The 14,428-nt window shown below is 46.1% G+C and overlaps 1 protein-coding gene across 1 annotated transcript in view; it reads right to left on the bottom strand.

Annotated features, from left to right (window-relative positions):
* The window catches only part of fam163ab (family with sequence similarity 163 member Ab), a 164,881-nt gene extending 151,537 nt beyond the window's left edge, over window positions 1-13,344 (bottom strand). Inside the window, exon 1 of the mRNA XM_060066967.1 lies at window positions 13,158-13,344. The gene's annotated coding sequence lies outside the window, so the exon portion shown is untranslated. The remainder of the gene's footprint in view (window positions 1-13,157) is intronic.
* Window positions 13,345-14,428: the final 1,084 nt, after the last annotated feature.

The following is a 14,428-nucleotide window of genomic DNA, read 5'->3' as shown; positions in this document are numbered from 1 at the left end:
TTGTGCCTAATACATGATTTATGTGTTTGGATGTACTCTGTAATTGGTTCCTGTATGTAACCCATGTCCACTGTTTTAGAAAAAACCTAGAACCACCGCTGGGATTGGTGATTCTGTGGCTCTTGGAGACTCTCCATCGCGTATATATCATTACATCTTGGTACACAGAGCACTGGTGAGACAACAGGTTGGATCAGAGGGAGAAGGTGTTTGGAGAAGGGAGTGGAATGTATAGAAAGCAAAAAGGGCGGATGAGGACCGACCCGGAGGTAATAAATCAGCGGAGAGGTGGCTGGGGTCGTTTAGCTCAGGAGGTAGAGCAGTTGGCTAGTAACCAAAGGGTTGCTGGTTCGATCCCCATCTCTCCTAGCTGAGTGTTGATGTGTCCCTGAGCAAGTCAAATGGTGATTACAGGATTTAGGAATAATTATTTAGACTCCAAAACATGAGCAATTAGCGTTAAAAAATTGTCTGCACACCACACTCCACAGGAGTCAATGGGTTCAATGGCGCCAGGGTAAAATGACTCAACAAAAGAGGAGCAGACCCAACCCATGGACTCTGCGTGGATAGGTGGATGTTATTTTGGTGCTTGGACCTGACGAGGTCTAGGTGCCAAGATAACAACACAAATAAAATATTTCCCTCGAGATTATGATAAGTAATAGACAATATATTAAAAGTGATCTTATAATTTAGAAAAAACAATCGGCAATACTTAAAAATTAGACCGAATAAGTATGATAAAACGTTATCCAAATTTCTAATTTAGGTTATCCACAATGACATGTCATTCAAAATAAATAGGTAGAATAAAAGGTTTAATTAGGTCGTTCAATTTAAATAGATAGTGAAGGGCAATCGGGTAGGATTATGAAGAGAATTATGATTTTGAGTAATGGTTAAGACAAAAGTGAGTCGCGCAATATTGAAAATGCAAGTTTTAATATTGTGATTTTTGTTTTCTTTCACATCTCCCTAGTAAAGGACAGTAGGTGGGTTGACGCCACATCTGCTGGGAAGGAGTCATACGTGCTATGTTGTCAAATTGGATTCGGAAGTAGTGGGTTTACCTTCAAATGCCACTAATACTGCTGCAACACTTTAATAATTTTAACTCTGATAAATTATCTTTTGTTTTATAGTCGCCCTGATTTGTATTCATTACGCACACATATGGTTGCATAAGGCAGATGCGGCTGATGACTCTGTCTCCATCCCTCCACTTTGCGATCTATACCACCATATAGGTGGGGATTGATCGTATCCCAGGTACGGCATCCTGCAATAAGCCAGTATGGAAGGCTGGTTAGCCAACGACGGGTAAGATCCCACCTTGAAGCCCGGGACAACCTAATTCAGGCACAGTCACGATTACTTGGCAGAGTCACTGTGAGCACTGGCTCACTTGATCATGGAGTGACGGACTGCAACCATCATAGGAAAAGCCGGCTGATGAAAGGTGGAGGGGGAACAGGAGTCAGATATGTCAGCTCTGGCAGCAGAGGTCGTCTTGAAACGGGGCATGTCGCGTTTTATTTCATTTTATTTTACCTTTGTGGCATAGAAGGCCACTAACGCATGTACGTTTTTTCGGCTTAGTACATGACCTCGGAACAGCGTGGTTTCGGGCGGCTGATGGTAAACCCACCCATATTGGGCTTTGGATTTGAACATACAGGTTTCGATTTCCCTTCCCAAAAGATTGGTTTCAGTTTGCTGATGCTTAAGGTTACACGTTTCGACGTTGGTTGCACCAACGGCGTTATTAGATTTGCTTATCATTTACTGCGCATGGCTTTGACCATTGCGCAAGGGGGGAGGTATTGAGGAGAATTAGAAAAATTTTGAAAACAAGGTTTTTCTTCACCATACTTGCAAACAATGATTAACATCCAGCTAAATGAGTGTGAAATATTTGAAAAAACAGTGTTCAACAGATGGGTAGAAGCAGTCCCATCAGAAGACCAAAGTGCGGTTACGGTAATCAAGGTTCTGACTAGAGAAGTCATGCCAAGGTTTGGAATTCCGTCACAAATTAGCTCAGGCAATAGGGCAGTGTTTATTCAGAAAACACTCAAACAAGTGATTTAACATCTGCATGTCAAACAAAGATTAGGCTGTGTCTACATTCCTCAAACCACAAGGTATGGTGGAGAGAGGAATCGGACGCTTAAGACAAAGATTAACAAAATTAAATTAGAGTACTAACTTAAAGGACTAATGCACTACGACTGACACTAATGAGTTATCGCATGAAAACTAACCGAGCGACGCATCTAACCCCGCATGAAATGTTTACGGGTCGACCCATGCCTTCATCTGTCATTCGAGGGCCTCACAAAGGTCCTCCATTGGAACAATTGAAAACTGAATTAAGACGCTATTTGGGACAACTAACTGGCATACACAGGCTTATTTACTAACAGGAGAAAGACAGAGTTCCAGAGTTGGAGAAGGAGCCACCAAGGGGGGTGGAGCCAGGTGACCACGTGTATCTCAGAGTCTTCAGGAGAAAGTGGAACAAACGAACCCAGGAGAGAAGGACCATACAAAGTCACCAACGCAACACCAACAGCCATCCAAGTGGAAGGAAGTGCCACGTGGTATCATCTCAACCACTGCACGTGAGGAGTGAGGAGGAGGAGCCAGACGCAGACACACCTGGGGCTGACCAGCCGCCCCAGGACCAGATCCAGTCGAGCCAAGAGATTCAGCAACATGATGTTGCTGAAAATGGGGAGCCTGTTTCTGATCCTTTACGGGTTGTGCCAGATTCCGCTGGCACAAGCACAGACCCCGAGGAAGGATGAAACCACGGAGACAACACAGACCTGGAAGAGCCAGGAATCAGGGGCTGGTACTGAAGGAAGCCTAAGAGAAACACAGGACAATCCGGCCCCAACTCACTCAGGAATAGTCAACAAGAAAGGGAAAATAGTCTTATATGCTCAGATACCACCGCGAGACCAAATTAATGAATTTGTGTTTACTGTTATGTCGGATAACCAACCGTTATGTGCATTAACCTTCCACCAGAATCGTGAACATGTGCACAGGAAGAATCGGTGTGAAGTAAATATCCAAGTTAATCCAATGAAATGGTGTTTAACAGTAACGTCAGGGATGCATGGGGCTATAACAGAAAGTATAAATTAAATATGAGAGAATATATACTTCTTAAAGCTGTGGCTTGGCAGAACAGACAGGCTTTAGATTGGCTTTTAGCAGAAAAGGGGGGAGTTTGTGCTCTTATAGGTGAAATGGGTTGTACCTTCATTCCAAATAACACTGCCCCAGATGGATCATTCACACTTGCGATGAACAACCTAGAGGAGTCGGGTGACTGGGAGAGGATGCTCTATGGGGAGATAGATTGGAGTGAATCTAGAGAGGAGACCGAACTGTGAGAATCTGACATCAGAAGGAGGTCCTATTTTCTTAACTGGTGACCTCTCCATGTGAACCACAACCATTTCGGACAGTTTGAACAAATGGACATTGGACTAATGGGTTTCAGGGCTGGTGGCTGCAAACAGAAGCAACAACCACGATGCCCAAACCCCCCACGTTTATATAGTATACCGGTACATGACGATAATCAGAGCTATCCAAGTCTATGCAAGCTTGTTGACAATCTTAGTTTTTTAATTTCTATTATTTACTCATTTTTTGAAATGTCATTTTTCTGAGTTTCATATTTTTTGTCATATATTCTGAAATGCTAATTTTCAATGCATGCTGAAAATACTATGTTATGTGTGAATTCTAGTTAAACATTTGATAGATCTTTTTGCCTTAAACAGGTTTAAAATCCTGAGAATTATACAGGTTGAGATTCCTGAACATGCTTAAAGGTTTTTAATGATGATCAAATGTAGTGCAAAATATGGCCTAAACGACTGTTATGTTTTTGTTGTGATCTTATCTTACAAAAAAGGGGGGATGTGTGGTAGAAATTAAGGAGTATATTCTATGGTAAACCATGATTATTATGAGGTCTGTGTGTCTAATAGTGGAGAAACACACGGGGCCTGGGTGTCTGGGTTCAGAACAGATGGTGCCCCTAAAAAGGAGCAGGACGCTACGGGGATAAGGCATGCTGACCTCAGCCTTGTGTTTTGGGCTATCTTTGTTGACCATTTGTTGTCTATTTGCTGACCATTCAGGTTAAGATGGATTTATGACTGAGTGGAGGCAGACACCTCAAGGAGAAGCTGCTCTGTTTGTGTGTATAAAAAGACGCCGCAGTTTGTGAACGACAGTGACTTTGCAAACCCACTCAGGCTGTCGTCGTTGTTGTTTTTCTGCACGATAAAGTCTTTTGTCAATTCTTGCTCCGGACCCCTCGATTTCATTTCTCTCTCTCTCTCTTGAATTAGTCTAAGTGTTTTAAATCTCGATTAATCCACGACACTAGCCGCACATTCTTGGTAAATTATTTGGGAAAGAACAGCTGATGCAGCGGTAATAAGTTGTACTTTTAAATCAATGGATCTGCAAACACCGTACAGCAAACACATATTTTCTTGACACAGACATCGTGTAGGCCTACATGCCCATAACTTTTAGGATTGATGAGTATTTGACCTCTCCTGGAACCGTCACCTTATCGTGGTGGAGAGGTTTGCGTGTCCCTGTGAACCTGAGAGCTGTGTTGTCTGGAGCCTTGTGCTCCTGGTAGGGTCTCTCATGGCAGAGTGGTCTCAGGTGAGGGGCCAGACTAAGAATGGTTCATAAAACTCCAATGAATAACGAAAAAAGAGGAGATGTGACCCGGCCCGGAGGAAGCCCGGGGCCCCCGTCTGGAGCTAGGCCCAGACGGAGGGCTCGTTGGCGAGCGCCTGGTGGCCGGGTTTGCCACGGAGCCCGGTCGGGCATAGCCCGAACAAACTACGTGGCACCCCCCCTCTCTTCATCCCATGGGCCCACCACCTGTGGGAAGACCCGTTGGGGTCGGGTGCGCAGCCACATGGGTGGCAGCGAAGGTCAGGGGTCTCGACGGACCAGACCCGGGCGGCAGAAGCTGGCTCTGGGGACGTGGAACGTCACCTCGCTGTGGGGAAAGGAACCGGAGCTTGTGAGGGAGGTGGAGCGCTATCAGTTAGATCTGGTGGGGCTTACCTCCACGCACAGTCTCAGCTCTGGTACCGTACTCCTGGATAAGGGTTGGACTCTATTCTTCTCCGGAGTTGCCAAGGGCGTGAGGCGCCGGGCGGGTGTGGGGATACTCATAAATCCCCGGCTGAGCGCCGCGGTGTTGGAGTTTACCCCGGTAGACGAGAGGGTCGCCTCCCTGCGCCTAAGGGTTGTAGGGGGGAAAACTCTGACTGTTGTTTGTGCGTATGCACCAAACAGCAGCTCAGAGTACTCGGCCTTCTTGGAGACCCTGAATGGAGTCCTGTATGGGGCTCCAGTAGGGGACTCCGTAGTTCTGCTGGGAGACTTCAACGCCCACGTGGGCAACGATGGAGACACCTGGAGAGGCGTGGTGGGGAGGAACGGCCTCCCTGATCTAAACCCGAGCGGTCGTTTGTTATTGGACTTCTGTGCTAGTCATGGATTATCCATAACAAACACCATGTTCGAACATAAGGGTGCTCATAAGTGTACCTGGTACCAGAGTACCCTAGGCCGATGATCGATGATCGATTTCGTGATCGTGTCATCTGATCTGAGGCCGCATGTTTTGGACACTCGGGTAAAGAGAGGGGCGGAACTGTCAACCGACCACCATCTGGTTGTGAGTTGGATCAGGGAATGGGGGAAATTTCCGGATAGACCTGGTAAGCCCAAACGAGTAGTGCGGGTGAACTGGGAACGTCTGGAGGAGGCCCCCGTCCTAGGTATCTTCAACTCACACCTCCGGCGGAGCTTTTCTGGCATTCCTGTGGAGGTTGGGGGCATTGAGCCGGAGTGGGCGGTGTTCAAAGCCTCCATTGCTGAAGCTGCGGTGGCTAGCTGTGGCCTCAGGGTCTTAGGCTCCTCAAGGGGCGGTAACCCTCGGACACCATGGTGGACTACGGTGGTCAGGGAAGCCGTCCGACTGAAGAAGGAGGCCTTCCGGGATATGATATCCTGGAGGACTCCTGACTCGGTTGCAGGGTACCGACAGGCTCGAAGGGCTGCAGCGGCTGCCGTGTCGGAGGCTAAGCAGCGGGTGTGGGAGAAGTTCGGAGAGGCCATGGAGAAGGACTTTCGGTCGGCACCAAAGTGTTTCTGGAAGACTATCCAGCACCTCAGGAGGGGGAAACGGGGAACCATCCAAGCTGTGTACAGTAAGGATGGGACTCTGTTGACCTCAACTGAGGAGGTCGTCGGACGTTGGAAGGAACACTTTGAGGAACTCCTGAATCCGAATAACACGCCCTCTATGTTGGAGGCAGAGCTCGAGGTTGATGGTGTTTCGTCGTCAATTTCCCTGGTGGAGGTCACTGAGGTAGTCAAACATCTCCGCAGTGGCAAAGCCCCAGGGATTGATGAGATCCAGCCAGAAATGCTAAAGGCTCTGGGTGTTGAGGGGCTGTCATGGTTGACACGCCTATTCAACATCGCGTGGGAGTCGGGTACAGTGCCAAAGGAGTGGCAAACCGGGGTGGTGGTTCCCCTGTTCAAAAAGGGGGACCAGAGAGTGTGTGCCAATTACCGGGGTATCACACTTCTCAGCCTCCCTGGTAAAGTCTACTCCAAGGTGCTGGAAAGGAGGGTTCGGCCGATCGTCGAACCTCAGATTGAAGAGGAACAATGCGGTTTTCGCCCCGGACGTGGAACTACGGACCAGCTCTTCACTCTCGCAAGGATCCTGGAGGGGGCCTGGGAGTATGCCCATCCGGTCTACATGTGTTTTGTGGATCTGGAGAAGGCGTATGACCGGGTCCCCCGGGAGAAACTGTGGGAGGTGCTGCGGGAGTATGGGGTAAGGGGGTCTATCCTCAGGGCCATCCAATCTTTGTACTCCCAAAGCGAGAGCTGTGTTCGTGTTCTCGGCAGCCAGTCAGTTTCGTTCTCAGTGGGTGCTGGTCTCCGCCAGGGCTGCGCCTTGTCACCAATCCTGTTTGTGATATACATGGACAGGATATCGAGGCGTAGTCGTGGTGGGGAGGGGTTGCAGTTCGGTGGTCTGAGGATCTCGTCACTGCTTTTTGCAGATGATGTGGTCCTCATTGGATCATCGGCCTGTGACCTTCAGCACTCACTGGATCGGCTGGCGGCCGAGTGTGAATCGGCTGGGATGAGGATCAGCACCGCTAAATCTGAGGCCATGACTCTTAGCAGGAAACCGGTGGATTGCTTACTCCGGGTAGGAAATGAGTCCTTAGCCCAAGTGAAGGAGTTCAAGTACCTCGGGGTCTTGTTCGCGAGTGAGGGTACTATGGAGCGTGAGATTGGCCGGAGAATCGGAGCAGCGGGGGTGGTATTGCGTTCGCTTTACCGCACCGTTGTAACGAAAAGAGAGCTGAGCCGCAAGGCAAAGCTCTCGATCTACCGGTCGATCTTCGTTCCTATCCTCACCTATGGTCATGAGGGCTGGGTGATGACCGAAAGGACGAGATCGCGGGTACAAGCGGCCGAGATGAGTTTTCTCAGAAGGGTGGCTGGCGTCTCCCTTAGGGATAGGGTGAGAAGCTCAGCCATCCGTGAGGAACTCGGATTAGAGCCGCTGCTCCTTTACTTAGAAAGGAGTCAGCTGAGGTGGTTCGGGCATCTGGTAAGGATGCCCACTGGGCGCCTTCCTTGGGAGGTGTTTCAGGCACGTCCAGTGGGGAGGAGACCTCGGGGAAGACCCAGGACTAGGTGGAGAGATTATATCTCAACACTGGCCTGGGAACGCCTCGGGATCCCCCCGTCAGAGCTGGTCAATGTGGCCCGGGAAAGGGAAGTCTGGGGCCCCCTGCTTGAGCTGCTCCCCCCGCGACCCGACCCCGGATAAGCGGATGACGATGAGGAGGAGGAGGAGGAGTATTTGATCGTGAAAAACATTGTTTTACCGCGAGTGAGTGGTAAAAAGAATGAATGAATGCGGGCACGCGTGTGTGCTCTGTTTAAACACACGCAAACTAAACACCTAACGCATAATACAATCAATGGCAATGTCTATTACCGCGAGGACACATGCATATTAGGATAGCATACAATACTGATAAGAAACAATGTTTATAATGTATTGCGTATATCATTAAATAGAACCACAGTTACCGCATATCATATGTTATATCATATACGTTTTCTTTGCCGAAATTTATTTGAGGACTCTATTTGAGGAGTATTTCTGAAGTTGTGGAAGAAAACCCCTTATTCCATGTGTGAATTAGGCCATATTATTTGGCAATAAACTGAGCCATTTGCAGTTTGAAATTCATGTGCATCTGTCTCATCGGAGACTGCAGACGCGCTGTCAAAATATCAACTCGTCCGATTCAAATGCGCTCATGGCTCTTAAAGGGGATGGGAGCTGGCACTCTCATTGGTTTGTTGGACGTTACGCCCAAACCACACCTACGGGTAACTAGGCTGCTTCAGACCAACCCTTTTGACACTTGCGCCGCGACGCAAGTGTCATTTATCCGCCTGTAAAATAGCGATAGCGCCGTAGAACCGCCCACAAAGCTACTTGCGCTTTGCGCTTCCCACTTGCGTTTCAGACCGTTAAAATAGGGCCCCTAGTGTGTGTGCTCTTTATAATATTTTTATTTAATTTAATGCTGCATTTTGTATTTTTTGTGTCTGTATTTTATGTCTGTACCCCCTGGCTGTTGTTGTATTGCTAATTGTCAATAAAATGTATTAAAAAAAACAAAAACAAAAAACTTTCGTATGTGTCAGGTCCATGGTCAGTTTGGTCACCAGTGGAGTAGATTATTGATACGCTCCGAAGTTTGGCCGATGATGTGGAGAACAATCGTGTTGAAGACACAGATGCAGTAGATAGAGTGCGTGCTCTGGGAAATAGGGGACTTATCCTCACTGGTACGTTTTGACGCCAGTGTGGTAAACACAAAGATTTCCCAAGTGCTACAGGCACTGGGTGCGAAACACAGGGTCGGGAGACCCACCGTGGAGGTAACCTTGGAGGCAATAGGGAGTGACGTAGTTCCCGACCAGACGCTGATTGGCTGAGACGTTTGCCACTTTGCATATTGACTTTTTGGAAAACGTTTTGGATTCCGTTTTGGAAAACGTTTTGCAAAACGTTTTGCCAAATCTTTTGCAAAGCTTTTTTGCGGATTGAAATGTCATTTGAATATCGCAACGGGGACGTTATAGATTTTCAATTTGAATAAAGGAACTCAAAGAATTTGACAAAATGATATTCTATTTATAATGTTCTAACTTTTGCAAATTTAATTGAGGATTGCATTGTCACTTTGCATATTAAAATACACTTTGAATAACGAATTTACAAATTACATTATAAAATTGCCAAATTAATTGTCAATTGCATAATGTAATGACTTATTGAATTGCAAATTGAATTGCTATTTGAATTTTGCTTCATATATGCTTCCATAGTTATCAGTTATACTACCTAGACATTTTAAATCTTATTTACATACAGTAGGCCTGATTTCCTCTGAATATTGAAATAAAAAGATTCTCACAATTGTATTTCTGTCAATCAGATCTGATGGGTCTGTGTATAAATTTGGTCATTTGATTTCTCGTTTTCAGAAACAGAAAAACAGATACATATATTAAAAAACGAGTTGTAATTATGCCCTAGCCCGTACGTCACGGGCTAGGGCGTGTGGCTACACACAGCACTACAAAAGTCGTCAAGATTGAAAAAGAAAAAAATATTTGTTGCACAGCTGAACGCTGTATCACATCATGAGCTGGCTGTTCTCAATTCACAACACGCATTCCATCAAAACTAGCCTACATCAGGCATTCTGACCAAAACTCATACACTCCCCCCCACAATTATTCCAGAATTCAAGCAAAGCAAGAATGACCAAAATACACTTTGTGTCAACAAGAGACTGACTCCACCGACTATCAATTGCAAGTGTCCACTGTCGATTCCTTTTGGTTCCTAGGTACAACCATTTCACAGGACCTAAAATGGTGTCCCCACATTTACTCTGTCCAGAAAAAGGCCCAGCAGAGGTTATACTTCCTGCGACAACTAAGGAAGTTTAATCTGCCTAAAGAGCTGCTGACCACCTTCTACTCAGCCATCATCCAGTCTGTCATCTGCACCTCGATCACTGTCTGGTTTGGGTCAGCCACCAAACGGGACAGGGCCAGACTGCAACGGACAATACGGGCTGCGGAGAAGATCATTGCAGCTGACCTTCCCACCATTGAGGACCTGTACCAGTCCAGGGTCAGGAAAAGGGCAACAAGAATCGCCCTAGATCCCTCACATCCTGGTCACAAAATGTTCAACCTCCTACCCTCGGGCAGGCGATACAGGGCACTGTTTGCCAAAACCAGCCGACACAAAGTCAGCTTCTTTCCCCAAGCAGTCTCTCTGTTGAACGCTCAGAATTAGCCCCCACCCTCTATTTTATTATATTATTATAATTATTGTTATTTATTGTATTGTATTGTTATTCTGTATACTTAACCGTTTATTTATATTTATTTATTTTTTTGTACTGTTTTCTGTTTTGTGTTTTTCTCTTTTTTAGATATTAACAATAGGTTAAATGTTGTGTGTTGTGTAGGTTAAGTGTTGTACATAGAGAGCTAAGGGACCGAAGTCAAATTCCTCGTTTGTTCGCAAACCTGGCCAATAAAGCTGAATCTGAATCTGAAGTTTAAACAGCCGACCACTTGAATACAAAAAACACAAAAGACCTAACCACAGCACCATCAAATCTTAAGCAATAAATATCGCGTCTTACCTTTATTTATGTGGCAATGGTCTGCAGATGCATCCCGTGGTGTAGCCTACCACATCCATTTAGTTCAACCGGTTATCGTTCTGATACTGTCAATGGTACTAGCAACCTGCTCTGGTGCTTTTTACCTATATATTCAGGCTAAAATGACTTGATTGTCTGATGCCTCATCATCCCAGCCAAAGAGTATTGGTATTATTAGTAATGGCTACTTGCCAAATTGAAAAAGATTACTTCACAAAGTGTGTCCTTTTCAATGTATTTGTTATCATTCGTATCGTTGATCAGCAGAGAAATAGTTCCCCAAAGTAGTTGACGTCGCTTAGCAACCGAATACGCTGGGGTTGATAAGTTACTGGACTGCAGAGTGATACAGAATTACAGATAATAAATGAAATTTATATAGCGCTTAATATGGTACTCTAAGATGCTTAACAGATGACGTGAATCAGAGGCTGTCCTTGACAGCGGTCAATATGGTGGACGTGAGCATTCCACTGCATTGAGAAGAGCCGTGTAAAAACAAAAATAATTGAGAGCTGAACTTTAGGAAGGCCCATGCAAGTGAATGGAGCAGTCTACAGCATTGAGAAGAGCCGTGTAATAAGTAAGGGATAATGTATATGCCGGTCATTATCGGGAAAATAATCCGGTCATTATCGGGAAAATAATCCCAGACAGTGCAAAAAGGACACCGACGCGCATTTGAAGGTGTCTTGCTTCCCACTGAAGGGGCTTAATTTCGATAATGACAGCCGCGTTCTATACATTATCCTGCTTATTACACGGCTACGTGCCAAAACGAAACAATTACTGCACATGGTGTGTCCTTTTACAATGTATTTGTTACAATCATTCGTAGTGTTGTTCAGCAGAGAAACAGTCCGCCAAAGACGTTGACGTCGCTTAGCAACCGAAGACGCTGGGGTTGAAAAGTTACCTGACCAAAGACGTCATTATAGGCAAAAAGTATTTTGTTTTCCATGACAGCGGTGTAATAATTGCGATTAATGTGAAATGCGGTTATAGTTTATGTAGGCTAAATTACGGTGTTAGACCCCCCAGGCCGTTCTGCCGGCGATTTTAATTCGCTCTGCAGTAGAGGTTGGAGATCCGAGAGATTGGGAGGTCTCCCGGTGGGCCGGTCCACTTTGAAATGTATGTATTTTGTGCTCGATTACGTGAATGAGCAACCGCGAAATGCCCCCCCCCCTCCGGCTGGACTCATTGTCCAACCCTTTCTCCCCCCCCCCCCCCCCCCCCGCCAACTTTGCTACCTGGGCTGTGGGAAACACTGGACTCCATTCAAAACAAAAAAACACTTTTTTTTTTCATTTCCAAACTTTATACTACGGGTATAGTGATCAAGAAAGGTAGAGGAAATAAATAAACTCAAACACAAAAAGTGAGCGCCAGCGTCTACTGTCAGGTCTGTGATGTCTGCTGCAGGATGAACTGCGGTGTGTTAATGCATTTCCCCTGCTGCATGTGGTCTGTTAGGGGGACCATGCCATGACTCCACGCTCTCCTGGGAAATCACAGCCTTTCCTGCTGCCTCCCTCCATAGGAGGGGGGGGAGTGGTTCTGTAGCCACCCCCCAGAGCAGAGCAGAGCAGAGCAGAGCAGAGCAGAGCGAGAGAGAGAGAGAGAGAGAGAGAGAGAGAGAGAGAGAGAGAGAGATGAGTTATCGAGCAATGGAGGGAAGGGGAGCCGAGAGAGATGAATGGAGGGAGGGAATGAGGGAGGGATGGTGGAGGAGGACATATAGAAGCCAGCTCTTAAGTCAAGCTGCCCCCTGCCCCAACGCAAATACACAGACAAACACTTCTTGAACCCTCTTATCCAAGAATGGATCAAAACAATGAATGCCCACACACACAAACACAGATAGAGCTATGATTGCAGTTGATTTAGGTACCAATGACCCAGGCAGAAATGGACAACCCCCCACCCCCCGCTCCCCCTCCCTTGGAAAGATTAGCCTATATATTGTGTTTTGCTCACCAACAGATAGAATATACAACATTAAACATAATTTTACTTGCTATTTGAGAGACAGAGCCAGGACCGTTAGCTTCTAATCAACCCCCTCTTCTCACCCAGCCAGCCCATCATTTATCATCATAATGGGATGCCACTTCACTGTGATGCATGTTCCCATTCATTCAACCCCAGGGAGGTTATCATTGGTTCAAAATGCTGACTCAAAATAAAGAGAAAGGTCTCTGTACAACAGTTACGTATAGCCTGATTCTAAACCCAACGGAATTTATCTTAGATCCCCATCCCTTGCATGTCAGAAACACATACCTGTTGGTTACATCATCATCACCAACACCCGCATCTTGAATTCATGGTAATCCTGTAGAGTTTGGCCAGGAAAGTCGCCAGCATCCTCTTTGCTTCACGGGAAGAGAGAGAGAGAGTCGGATAGCGAGAGAGTCAGAAGGATAGAGCTAGAGAGAGAGAGAGAGAGAGAGAGAGAGAGAGAGAGAGAGAGAGAGAGAGAGAGAGAGAGAGACCCTTGCATGGGATTGCGGCGGCGAAACTGTCCGAAGGAGATGCATAGCGGGCCGGTATCAGAGGGCGGAAAAACAACTGGCCACCACCACCCCTGGTGTCCCGCAGGGAGCTGAGGAGCAGCCCAGAGGTCAATAAGAAGAAGCTGAGACGAGAAACTCCCGCGACGACAAGAACATCACTAGCTCTAAATTGACTTCTGCAGTCCCAGTACAGGAGCCCCATGTAATAGGAGATTTTGATTTTTGATTATTCGTTCAAGTCAAGTCAATGCGAGCGGTGAGCAAAACATGATCTACTTTAACAATAATTCAAGTTTTTCTTTAAAGCATCCTATAGTGCAACCTGAGTCTGCCCTTCGGTATCCCTGCAGACAAGAGAAGGCGGTGACGACGCCAACAAGTGTAGCGTCTGGACAAGGATGGAGCAGCTGTCTGAATGAAACGCAGGCGGACACTGACGCCGCCCAGCCCGGCAGCACCGGACAATAATGACAGAGAATTTATCATACGCGATTAAAACCACCGATTCTTGTAGGCCTACATCAAGCAAGCACACTAATAATTCGGCGATACAAGAGAAAAGGTTTTTAAATGAAGCGTAACAATAATTTTCGGAGCATACACACAAAAGCGCCTGCTGGGTGTCTATGGGGTGCCGTTTGTAAAAACGTTGTTACAATTTTTTAGCTGATACATTTTCCACATTTAGCGCATTTTCCTGTAAAGCAACACGTTAAACGTAATTGTCAACAATATGTTCAAATGTAGCTACAAAATCCATGTTACAAATTATATATACATTTTATATCTAAATATAAATGTTAAATATAAATATAAATGTTAAATATAAATGTTAAATATAAATGTTAAATATAAATGTTAAATTTATATCTAAATGTTAAATGTTAACTCTAAATGTGTCCCCAAGTTGAAAGCTAAATATTTAGAAAATATTCAAATCCCCAAGGAAACCACGCCCGCTGCAGTGGCTTCAAATCGCGCGGCAAAGATCGCACGACAAAGGCAAGCAGGCATGTCCGGTTCTCTGGGAGTCCTACA

This window comes from Gadus macrocephalus, chromosome 12 (assembly GCF_031168955.1).
Source record: "Gadus macrocephalus chromosome 12, ASM3116895v1".
NCBI classification, from domain to species: domain Eukaryota; kingdom Metazoa; phylum Chordata; class Actinopteri; order Gadiformes; family Gadidae; genus Gadus; species Gadus macrocephalus.
This window is presented reverse-complemented; position numbering and strand designations above follow the sequence as displayed.